The sequence below is a fragment of the Budorcas taxicolor genome, chromosome 21 (genome assembly GCF_023091745.1).
Source record: "Budorcas taxicolor isolate Tak-1 chromosome 21, Takin1.1, whole genome shotgun sequence".
NCBI lineage: Eukaryota > Metazoa > Chordata > Mammalia > Artiodactyla > Bovidae > Budorcas > Budorcas taxicolor.
Genome location: NC_068930.1, coordinates 71,650,391 through 71,662,191, shown reverse-complemented (window position 1 = coordinate 71,662,191; position 11,801 = coordinate 71,650,391).

Sequence of the window (11,801 nt, the reverse complement as noted above, 5' to 3'; positions counted from 1 at the left end):
GTGCCCGCTGGCTGCCCCAAGTGGAGGTGGAAGTGACTGCTCGTTTTAGGGAGCCTCTCCCTCTGGGGCTCTGGACGTTGTGTGGCTCTGGGACCCGGTTAAGGCGGAGGATGTGAGTGCCCCTGGCCCCTTCACAGGCGGCAGTCTGAAATCCAGAAAGAAGCCATCCTTCTCAAGCCTGGACTCCTCCACCAGAAGGATCCTGAGTCAGACACCAGGCAGTGAAAGGCTGGCCTCCTCCATGGTCCACCCAGAAGCAGCGGAGGGCGAGGGCGGGGCAGGCAGAGGGCAAGGCGAGGGAGCGTCCCACCAGCCCGGCCGCATGTCCTCTCCTATGTGGACCGCAGCTTTATTGAGATGTAATTCACATGCCAGGTGGTTCGCCCACTGAAGTCTCACGTACCATTCAGTGGTTTTTAGCATATTCACAGTTGTGCAGCCATCACTGCAGTCAATGTTAGGACTTTTCATCTACCCTAGAAAGAGACCATGCAACCTTGTTGGCATGACCCCAAACACCTCTTCCCGCCGTGCCCCCAGCCCTGGGCAGCCACTGCTCTGCTTTCTGGCCACATATGCGTGTCTGTTCCAGACACGTCACATGGAGTGAATTACGTAATACGTTGCCTTTCGTGACTGGCTTCTCTCACTTGTCATTGTGCCTCAGGGTTCTTCAGTGTTGTGACTTGCATCCATGCTCTGCTCATTTTTCACATTCTTTCCTTCTTTACTTGGCTGTGCTGGGTCTTAGTTGTGGCACTCGGCATCTTTTCAGTTGTGGCACTCGGCATCTTTTCAGTTGTGGCACTCGGCATCTTTTCAGTTGTGGCACTCGAACTCTTAGTTGCAAAATGTAGGATCTAGTTCCCTGACCAGGCATCGAACCCAGGCCCCCTGCATTGGGAGTGTGGGATCATAGCCACTGGCCCACCGAAGAAGTTAGTTCCCATTCATTTTTATAGCTGAGTGATACTCTGTTTTATATTCGGTTTAGTCAGACATTCGCTGATGGGCATTTGAGTTGTTTCCAGTTTGGGGCTGCTGTGAATAATGCTGCTATAAACCCATGTGCACAACTTTTTGTGTGGACATGTGTTTTTAGTCCTCTTGCCTGGAAAATCCCATGGATGGAGGAGCCCGGTGGGCTGCAGTCCATGGGGTCGTGAAGAGTCGGACACGACTGAACGACTTCACTTTCAATTTTCACTTTCATGCATTGGAGAAGGAAATGGCAGCCGACTTCAGTGTTCTTGTCTAGAGAATCCCAGGGACGGGGGAGCCTGGTGGGCCCGTCTATGCGGTCGCACAGAGTCGGACACGACTGAAGCGACTTAGCAGCAGCAGCAGCAGCATTCCACCTAGGAGCGGAATTCCTGGGTCAAATGGTGACTCTGCGTTTAACTTTCTGAGAAACTGTAGAGTATTTCTCCGAAGTAGCTGCACCATTCTGCATTCCCACCAGCGATGTATGAGGGGCCCGGCATCTCCATCAACATTCCTTATGTCAGACTTTCTGATGATACCCACCCTAGTGGGGGTGAAGCGGTGTCTCACAGTGGTTTTATCTACTTACTTCTTTAGCTAATTTTTGTCTGCCCTGGGTCTTTTTTGCTGAGCAGCCTAGGCTGCCGTTGCGGAGAGCAGGGGCCCCTCTCTAGTGGCGCTGTTCAGGCTTCTCCTCGCTGTGGCCTCTCTTGAGGAGCCCTGGCTCCAGGCCCGTGGGCTCACTCCATAGTTGCAGTGTGTGAGTTCAGTAGTTGTGGCTCAAGAGCTGTGGCCCTGGGGCTTGGTTGCTCCACGGCACGTGGGGTCTTCCCAGATCAGGGTTGGAACCTATATCCCCTGCGTTGGCAGGTGGATTCTTTACCAGCAAGTCACCAGGGAAGCCCCTCACTGTGGTTTTGATTTGCATTCTCTCTGATGAATAACAATGTTGAGCATCTTTTCTTGTGCTTCTGGGCCATATGTATATCTTCTTTGAGAAATATCTATTCAGAAACTACTGATTATAAGTTAGGTTATTCGGCCTTTAGTTACTGAGCTGTAAGAGTTTTTAAAATATATATATATTCTAGATTCAAGTCCCTTATGAGACTCCCCCCGACCCCAAGCCCATGGCTTCAACTGGATGGACACTGGCCACCCAGAAACAGGCCCGCTCTTGGTGGGGGCAGGATGGGGGCAGGGTGGGGGCTGCTGAGGGGACTGCCTGCAAGTGACCCTGGGCCACCCTGCTCTGCTGCTGACGCGCTGCCCCAGGTGGGCGGAGGTTGCAGCACCTGAGTACAGGCTTCCTCAGCCCCGGCGAAAACGAGACCTGGAGGATCTTGATCAGGAGGCCTGACTGTAGGGGGGACACACAAATGGATGGAGTGCGGGAGTGAGACAGCACAGGACCCGCGCCCCAAGGGAGGAGGGCTGAGCCCGCAGGAGGCGCTGGGTTTGCAGCAGGGCAGTGGGTGGGCTGGGCTGCAGGGGGCGGACGGGATGCTGCCCCCCACCGGGGTTAGAAGGAGGGTAGGAGTTTGTGAGTGCACACGGGGAGGGTGGGAGAGGAGTGACAAACGGGCGGGAGCTGGGCGGGTGCACAGCTGAGGCAGGTGCAGGGGTGGCCGGAAATGGGGGGCAGGCAGGCGACCCAGGAGCCCTTGTGCCAGGGCAGCGCGCTCAGGCCTACGGGCGGCGGTAGCTGAAGGGCTTCCATCAAGGGGTGACCCCGTGTGGCCTGTTGGCCCCGCAGCTTCTGGCAGAGGGTGGGGGGCTGGGCAAGATGCGTGACCCTCTGTTGCGGGGCGCAGCGCCTCTGTCCCCCAGGAGGGGAGGAGGACTGGGCGCTGTGGGTCACGTACGTCGTCTGCACCGGGTACTCTGCTGCGGGTCGTCTTGCGGGTGCTTGCACTATCGTGTCTGCACTGCCTCATCTCTGACTACATTTTGACATAGACCTGAGTGCTACCGATTTTACAGATGAGAAGACCGAGGCTCAGAGTGGAGTGCAGCTTGTTCAGGGCCAGCCTGCTCTTCAGTGTGGGTGTGGGGACAAACCCAGGACTGCCCACCCCTCAGTCCTTGAGAGCGGTCCTCGGAAGGTACCAGTCCCCTCAGATGGTACCAGTGCCCACCAGAGGGCGCCAAAGCCCAGCCTTTGTGGGCAACCCTTCCCCCGGTGACCAAGGGTCCTAGAGGCAGCCCCTACTCCTAGGCCTTCCGCAGGCTCCAGGCTTGGGGAGCTGCAGAGCTCAGGTCCCGGGGGATGGGGGTGAGGGGTACCCTGTCAACCCCAGACAACAGCAGGGACGAGAGCTTGGTCACAGGAGGGGGCAGTGTGAGAACTGTCCTTCCAACATTTGGCAAACTCTTCAAGCTCCTGGAGGGCCCTGGGTCTTCAGGGAGCCCCTGCACAGACCGCTGTGGTCTGAACCTGGGTTCCCCCCACAGAGGCCTCTCAGGAGGAATCTCCGCCTGTCCCCACGCCCGTCCCCTGGGCAGATTGTGACAAGAACACTCGGGTCCAACGCTAGGCCTGGGACTAGCCCCCCGGTTCCTCCATCCCTCCAGCTGGGGAGATGGCGCAGAGCCGGCTGCAGCCCACTGCCGCACGCACCTCACAGCGAGCCGGGCTTGTGGGGAGAAGAGGAGGGCGGGACAGGACGGCCAGCCTGGGCAGCCTCCCACTTCGTTGCCTCCCAGATGGGCGGCCAGGAGGTGACGGACTCAGGCCAGAGAAAGAGACAGAAGGATGTCCCCGAAGGGGAGGTGGGGACCTCTGGGCACTACTTGACAGAGTCCCCAGAAGGCACGTGTGTTTCCTGCCCCTGGATGCAGTTGCGGGACCACGGAGGGGTTGGTCAACATCCTTTCACCATGAGGGCAAAGGTGAGAGATGCGTGAAGGGAAGACCCGGAGCCTGGCTCCACTGGTCCCGTAATCAACCAACCCCAAGACCCCCGGGCTAGTCAGCTGTACCCCAGAGCACCCGGAGGACGCAGGTCCTCACCCAGAGAGAGCGCCCCCCAACACACACACCAACTTCCTGTCCTGGCGGCTCACCCCACTGAGGGGATCTGGGTGACAGGGTTGTCACCTGCCTTGGTTTGACAGAATCACGACAGTATCACCCATGTAAGCCTCAAATCCAAAGTCATCCCACCAAATGCCATTGAGATCCTTGGGAGCTTAGGAAACACACTGAGATCTACTGAGTGGAAAAGTGAGGGGGCAGGGACTCCCCTGGCGGGCCAGTGGCAAAGACTTAGCGGTTCCACGGCCAGGCACGAGACCAGTCCCAGGACAGGGAGCTAACATTCTGCAAACAGCACAGAGTGACCGATTACATAAAATAAATACATAATTTTTAAAAAGGGATGGACTATATCACCAAATGGCCAAATCAGTGTAAAATTGGAGGATATCTGATGGGAAGACAAAGGCAAGGTCACAGCCAGAGAGGAGGGCAGGGAGCGGGGGAATGGCAGGAGGAGACCCTTGCCGTGTACCTGGGGTCCCCACCATCAGCAGAAAATATAAATGGTCCTTACTTAACCCCACATATGCAGAGGGACTCGAGAGAGAAGAAAGGTAAAAATATGGAGTTAGAAGAAAATGCAGAAGACTCTTTCTAACATCTGGACAAAAGCATAATCAATATGATAAAAAACAACAATAAATTTGACTACATCAGAACTCAGTGGACACCATGCTGTCCTTGTTCAGTCAATCAGTCATGCCCGACTCTTTGCAACTCCAGGGACTGCAGCACACCAGGCTTCCCTGTCCTTCATCATCTCACAGAGCTTGCTCAAACTCATGTCCATCGAGTTGGTGATGCCATCCAACCATCTCATCCTCTGTCATCCCCTTCTCTTCCTGCCTTCAATCTTTTCCAGCATCAGGGTCTTTTCTAATGAGTCCGCTCTTTGCATCAGGTGGCCAAAGTATTGGAGTTTCAGCTTCAACATCAGTCCTTCCAATGAATATTCCAATGAATATTTCCTTTAGGGTTGACTGGTTTGATCTCCTTGTAGTCCAAGGGACTCTCAAGAGTCTCCAACACCACAGTTCAAAAGCATCAATTCTTCGGTGCTCAGCTTTCTTTATGGTCCAACTCTCACATCCATTAATGACTACTGGAAAAATCTTAGCTTTGACTAGAGGGACCTTTGCTGGCAAAGTAATGTCTCTGATTTTTAATATGCTGTTTAGGCTGATCATAGTGTCATAGGTGTTGGTGATGGACAGGGAAGCCTGGCGTGCTGCAGTCCATGGGGTTGCAAAGAGACATGACTGAGTGACTGAACTGAACTGAGCTCTTGGCTATTGGGAATAATGATCCAGTTAATTAAAACTTTTTAAAATATATTTCTTATTTTGGCTGCACATTGCAGCATGTGGAATCTTAGTTCCCTGATCAGGGATCAAACCCTTGCCCCCTGAAGGGGAAGCACAGAGTCTTAACCCCTGGACCACCAGGGAAGTCCCCTCCAGTTAATTTTAAAGAAGCATGAGCAGAAGCTGCCTGCAGTCAAGTCATTTTTTAATCTCCTTTTCCTTCTCCTTCTAGGAAATAAAAGAGTAACTCTCATACAGCTATGTTTGGGGCTGAGACCTAGAATTGGTTTAAGAATTTAAACACTGTTTTAGCTGGTCCCATAGGCTCAGATATATAGTATTTTCATATATTTTATTTATTTATTATTTTTTTAAAATATTAGTTTCTATTTATTTCTTTGACCGCGTTGGGTCTTAGTTGCAGCATGTGGAATCTACTTCCCTGACCAGGGATTGAACCCCTGGCCCCCTGCATTGGGAGCATGGAGCCTTAGCCACTGGACGAGCAGGGAAATCTCATATTTTCATATATTTTAAAAGAAATTTATGGTTCAGGACTATAATTCCTTTTTGACCTTAGGGATGTCCAAGTGTTTTCATTTTACTTTTTGTTTTTATTTTTGGTTGGGCTGGGTCTTCATTGCTGTGCATGGACTGTCTCTAGTTTTGATGATCAGGGCCTTTGGTCTCGCTAAGGTGCACGGGCTTCTTGCTGCCGTGGCTTCTCCGGTTTAGGTGCACAGGCTCCAGAGAGCTCAGGCTTCAGTTGGGGCATACAGGCTTAGCTGCCCTGTGGCATGAGGGATCTTCCCGGACCGGGGATCAAACCTGTGTCTCCTGCATTAACAAGTGGACTCTTAACCATGGGCCACCAGGGAAGTCCTCAAAGAGTTTTAAAATGGAAATTTCCAGGGTGGGGGGGAGGTTCTTTTTGTTTTCTGATTTATTTTTATCTTTTGGTTTTACTGTGCGGTATCACAGAATGTTGTCTATATGGTTTTATTTCTTGGAACGTATTATAGTTTGGGGGGAGGGCAGTATGTCAAGATGCTCACAGTTTCCCTGGGAAGGGTTGTAAGCACTGTGCCAACCCTGGCCCTCCTCTATCTCGGGCTGGAAGGACAAGCCTGGCCTTCACATCATCCGCCTGTCCCCATGGAACTGCCCTGGGTCTGGGGCCCCAACTGCACTGACACGGAAGCTCTCTGGGAGCCCTGAGGCTGGTGGAATGGGCCAGCACCACCACCCCCTTCCCCCATCAGCCTGTAACCCTAGTGCCCCCTTCCCAGCAGGCTTTGCCTATAGAGTCCCTGGGACTCCACGACCTGGTCCCTCCCTGGGACCATGCTCAGGGTCAGTCTGTGTCCCTCCCCCAGAAAGACCCTTAGCTGGGTGGGGAGGGCATCACTTTGGGGGTCCAAGACAGAGGAACCCAGCCTCCTCTATCACCCACCTTTTTTCCAACCTTGGCCTCACTGGCCAGCAGAGGGCGCCCTGGCCCATCCCTGAGAGTCCCAGGAGTTCTCTGGGACAGCTTCCCCGCGAAGCGAGAGGTAAACACACCCGCCGGGCGACGCGGGAGATGCAAGAGAGGCGGATTCGATCCCTAGGTGGGCAAGGCCCCCTGGAGGAGGAAAGGGCAACCCGCTCCAGAATTCTTGGACAGAGGAGCCTGGCGAGCTGCAGTCCGTGGGGTCGCAGAGTCGGACTGAGCACGCGTAGACACACACACACACAGCTGGACAGACACACACACACAGACACACACGTCGGACTGAGCGCGCGCATACACACACGCACACACACACGCACACACACACAGCGCACACACACACACAGCGCACACACACACACACACACACACACACACACACACACACACACCCCCGCGTCCAGACAGCTGGTCTAGCCTGGGGAGTCCCGCTCAGAGGCCGGGCCATCCGGCCTGTGTGGCGGCCGGTCCTCCTCACCAGGGAGTCCCTGCCGCTTCCTTTTGCCTCCTGAGCCCTGCTCTAGCAGAAGCGTGTGTGGCTGTGGGAGGCCGTGGGCAGACACCAGGAGCCCAGACCCGTCCCTCCTGCTGAGGAAAGAAGCGGCTTGTCCCCTTCCCCCTCTCCGCGTCCCGGTCCTCCTTCCTGATCACCTCGTGCCCACCGCCCGCTGGGGAGGGTGGGCACCTGGGCTCCTAGGAGCCCTGCTGGTGTCTCAGCATCGGGGGCCTCAAAGGGGCAGCCGAGGCGGTGGGCGGGCGCAGGGACAGGCTGGCGCGCCACCTCCGGGGGCCCCTCGTTCAGGGCTGGACGCCCCGGAGGACGAGTGGCGCCCACGAGTCTGCGGGACTACGCGCGCGCCTGCTCCGCGCCGGCGCCCCCAAGCCACCCATCAGAGCCGCGGGGGGACGCGCGGGCCACGCGGGGAGGGGCTCGCGGGGACGTGGCGGGGCACCCCCCTTCCGGGGGCGAGGAGGAAGCGGGGTTCTGATCGGGCAGGAAGAGAAGGGGCCGGGGTTGGGCGGCCGGGGGGTCTCAGGGCCCGCGCTCCGCCCACGGCCGCGCTCTGCCCGGCCCGTCCCCCGACCTGTCGAGAAGGGTGATCCCGCAGCGGGGAGAAAGGAGACGCTATAGGGAGTGGCGGGAGAGGGTCCCAGGGAGACCCCTCTGCCCCCACCCCTGGCGGACTCCACGAGGGCTTGCTGGAGGAGCTGGAGGCGGGCTGGCGACCCCTGGCGAGTGCCCCCTCCAGCCTGGATGTCCCAGAACAGCCCGGATGAGCAAAAGGCGGCCGTGGGCGTCCTGGCCTCTGGCTCTGAAACTGCACCGCGAGAAGCGCCGGATTATTGTTAGTTAACGGATGGGTTGAATCCAGGAAGCCTTTGGAATCATTTCCGTCTCTTCCACTGGGAACCTGGATTTCAACCCAAGAATGTCTGTCCTCCCACGGCCCACGCTAGCACACGTCTTCTCCAGCAGTGTTCACTCTGAGGAGCACCAGAACTTTCCAAGGACTGGCAGGGACCTGCAGCTCTAAAAGAACCCACTGCTAGTTTCTGGGCTCCCATATGAGCTCTTTCCTGAAACCTACCTCCCCGAGAAAGCTCTGGGGACTCCAGGGTCCCCTGCCCTCCTGTCCTCTTGCCAGGCACGCTCTGCTTTCAGAGAAGGGCTCCCCTCGCAGTCTGGCCCAGGTCCAGTGCTCCTTGCTGACAACGTTTCCAGGGAGAAAAAGGAAAGGCAACTCACAGTTTGCTTTAGAATGGATAAAGCTTCCTTTAAGCAAGTCACTGCAAACCCAGGTAGCACTTCTGTCTGTTTTCTCTCACGCATGTTTATTTAAGAGCAAACTCAGTTAGAAACGATGTCTTGGCTCTAGTTGACATGTTCTGAATACATATATAGTGTTCAGTGGCTGCGATGATGCTTTCCTAACCTGACTCTGTCGAGAGAGGCCAGACTGCCGGGCAGCGACCTTGGAGGGAAGGACTCGGCACCAGGAAGAGACCGTGCTCCTTACTCCAGCCAGGGCCCCTGTCAGGGCCAGGCAGCTGCGTGTCCAGGTCTTGTCTGAGGAGGAGAACTCAGGCAAGATGGCTGTAGTGGGGGCTCTTGTGGGGGTCTCCCGGACTGATGCTGGTGTTTCAAGTCCACAGGGCAGGTCGTCAGGAAGGGAAGGGCAGGAGTGGCCTGCAGCCTTGAACACAGGCTGAGATAGCGAGGTCAGTTCTCAATGCCGCTTACCTTGGTAACTGTATTCTGCGAAAGCCAGTGTTTTTATTTAGTGTTGATCTGGAATGGGCTCAGCCTGCAGTGGCTTGAAGCAGGGCTCCGGCTCCCGGCCAGAGACTGAGGTCAGGTCTAGGTGGTGAGGGCACCGAATCCTAGCCCCTAGACCAACGGTCAGTGACAAGGGCCTGACTCTTTGACTTGGCAGAAAAAAAGCTTGCACAAAGATGGGAATTAGCGAAACAAGTATTTATTAGGAGGAAAAAGAGTGGAGTATGTGTGGACAGACTCACGGGCAGACTCAAGAGAGCCCTTGAGTCAAGCCCCTGTGGCAGATTGAATCACTTTTATGGGGCATTTCTTCCTGTTTTCCTTAGGCCAACCATTTTCAAAATTATTTATCATTTTTGGCTGCACTGGGTCTTTGTCGCTGTGTGCGGGCTTTCTCTAGCTGCAGCGAGCGGGGGCTGCTCTCTCGCTCCTCATTGCCGTGGCTTCCCCTGTATTGCAGCCCGGGCTCTGGAGCGCAGCCTCAGTAGTTGTGGCCCACAGGCTTGGTTAGGGCTTCCCACATGGCTGTAATGGTAAAGAACTTGCCTACCAATGCAGGAGACGTAAGAGACGTGGGTCCGATCCCTGGGTTGGGAAGAGCCCCTGGAGAAGGGCAGTGCAAGCCACTCCAGTGTTCTTGCCTGGAGAATCCCATGGATGGAGGAGACTGGTGGGCTGCAGAGTCAAACGTGACTGAAGGGTTGCAGAGTTGGGCATCACAGAAGCGACTTACACACACACTCAGGCTTAGTTGCTCCGTGCCATGTGAGATCTTCCTGGATCAGGGATCGAACCCAAGTCTCCTGTGTTGGCAGGCGGATTCTTTAAAACTGAGCCCCCAGGGGAGCCCTGGCCAATCTCTGAATTTGCCTGGTTCAGAGTCCACATTTGGTATGCGTCAGGATCCTCCCGTGTGAGCACACACAGCTCTCAGCCAAGATGGATTTCCCGGAAGACGCCTGTGGGTAGTCGGCATCACTTGGCATCACGCCGCTTTGACCTCCATGGAGCTTTCCTGCACATGTCTAGTTGGGGAGGTCTCGTGACCAAGATAGAGAAATGCGTGGTCTGTGCAGGGCCCAGCCTCCTCTCTTAACTGTCCTGCTATTCTCGTCTTGGAGTTTTCGTCCACAGGGAGTGACTCTCCTATCGCTTTATCCTGGTGGTGGGAGGGATCAACCTCCTGCCTCAGTATCACAGTTTTTCTCATATCTCTGATCTGTTTTTTTTTTTAAAACATATTTATCATACGTCTTTGATCTGGTAATCCTACTGCCTGAACATCAGACCGTTTGTACTGGCTCTTGCCTGTGGTGACTTGTTCCCTCGTCTGTTCTGGAAGTTTGGACCATGAGCTTTATCTGAGAAGATCAGGAGAGATCCCCACTGAAGGTGTGTCCCTCCAGACAGGCAGGCTTATATTGCTTCTAGGCTCTTGAAGGAACTGCCAGCCTGGGCTCCTTCGTGTTCGTTTTTCAGCTGGCTGTTTCCAGGACCTCAAAGGGATGCTCAGTTTAAATCCCACCCATACCCCGCCTTCCGCCCCCAGGCCTCAGCTCTCATTACAAATTTTAGGGAAGATCTTCTATTTTTTGTCCTAGGAAGGGCCCAGGATAGGAAATTTTCTTACTCATCTCCTTTTGCTGATAGTTTGAAAATATTTGAATTCATTTATTCACTGAGGATCTGGACCTTCTAGGACGCGGACTTTGTGTGGGAGTCTTGGTTCTAAGTGGCAACTTTCTAAAAGCTCAGTCTTGTCTCTGTTCTCCATGACACCGGAAGCTCTTGGTTACCAAGATTGAAAATACGGCTTCCCCCATCCCCAGTTTCAGCAGCTTCTTTGGGTCATTTTCTCTTCCCCACCACCGCAGCTGTGGAAGGAAGGATTTTGTAATAGCTCATTCAGAATCCCTAGTCTCAGCAGATTTTTTTCCAGTCACCTAAGCTACTTAATTGCCGAAAAGGGAGTAACCACTTCTGCTTTGCAGTGGCTGCGCCCGCGTTTGTCTTCTCTAGCAGACCCACCAGCAGAGGCGGCCAGCATGGCTGCGATGGTCCCAGAGGGCGCCAGAGGGCGCCTTTGTTTCCTGCTCCCAGAGGGGCATGCAGTTCTCCGCAGAGGCCATCAGCAGCTGCTTCTTCTCTGTGCCTAGAGGTGCTGAGACCATGGCTCCTCCGGTTGGGTCCAGACTTGGGGGTCAGAGTGACTGTCTCTGGCCTAGGGCCAAAGGCTCAGAGATGTTAAAAGGTGCCCAGAAGCAACACCACCTAGATAATAAAATCAGGCCAGGAGTTTGGGGAGCAGGCACCTGGAATGCGGCACGAGCTTTGCTATCTGCGATTTCCTGCCATGAATTTCAAGGGGCCGCTTCCACAGGGGTGGCCGGTAAGTTTGCGGGGCTGCCCAGCCTTGGGCGGGAGAGTCCAAACGTGGCACTCAAATTTAGGGTTGTTGTTTAGTTGCTAGGTCGTGTCCAACTCGGGGCAACCCCATAGCCTGCCAGCCTCCTCTGTCCATGGGATTTCCTAAGCAAGAATACTGGAGTGAGTTGCCCTTTCTTCTTCAGGGAATCTTCCCAACCCAAGGATCGAACCCACGTCTCCTGCATTGCAGGTGGATTCTTTACCACTGAGCCACCTGGGAAGCCCCAGTTTAGGGTTAGGAAGGTGATTTAGTTTAGTCTGCTAAAGCCAGCCATC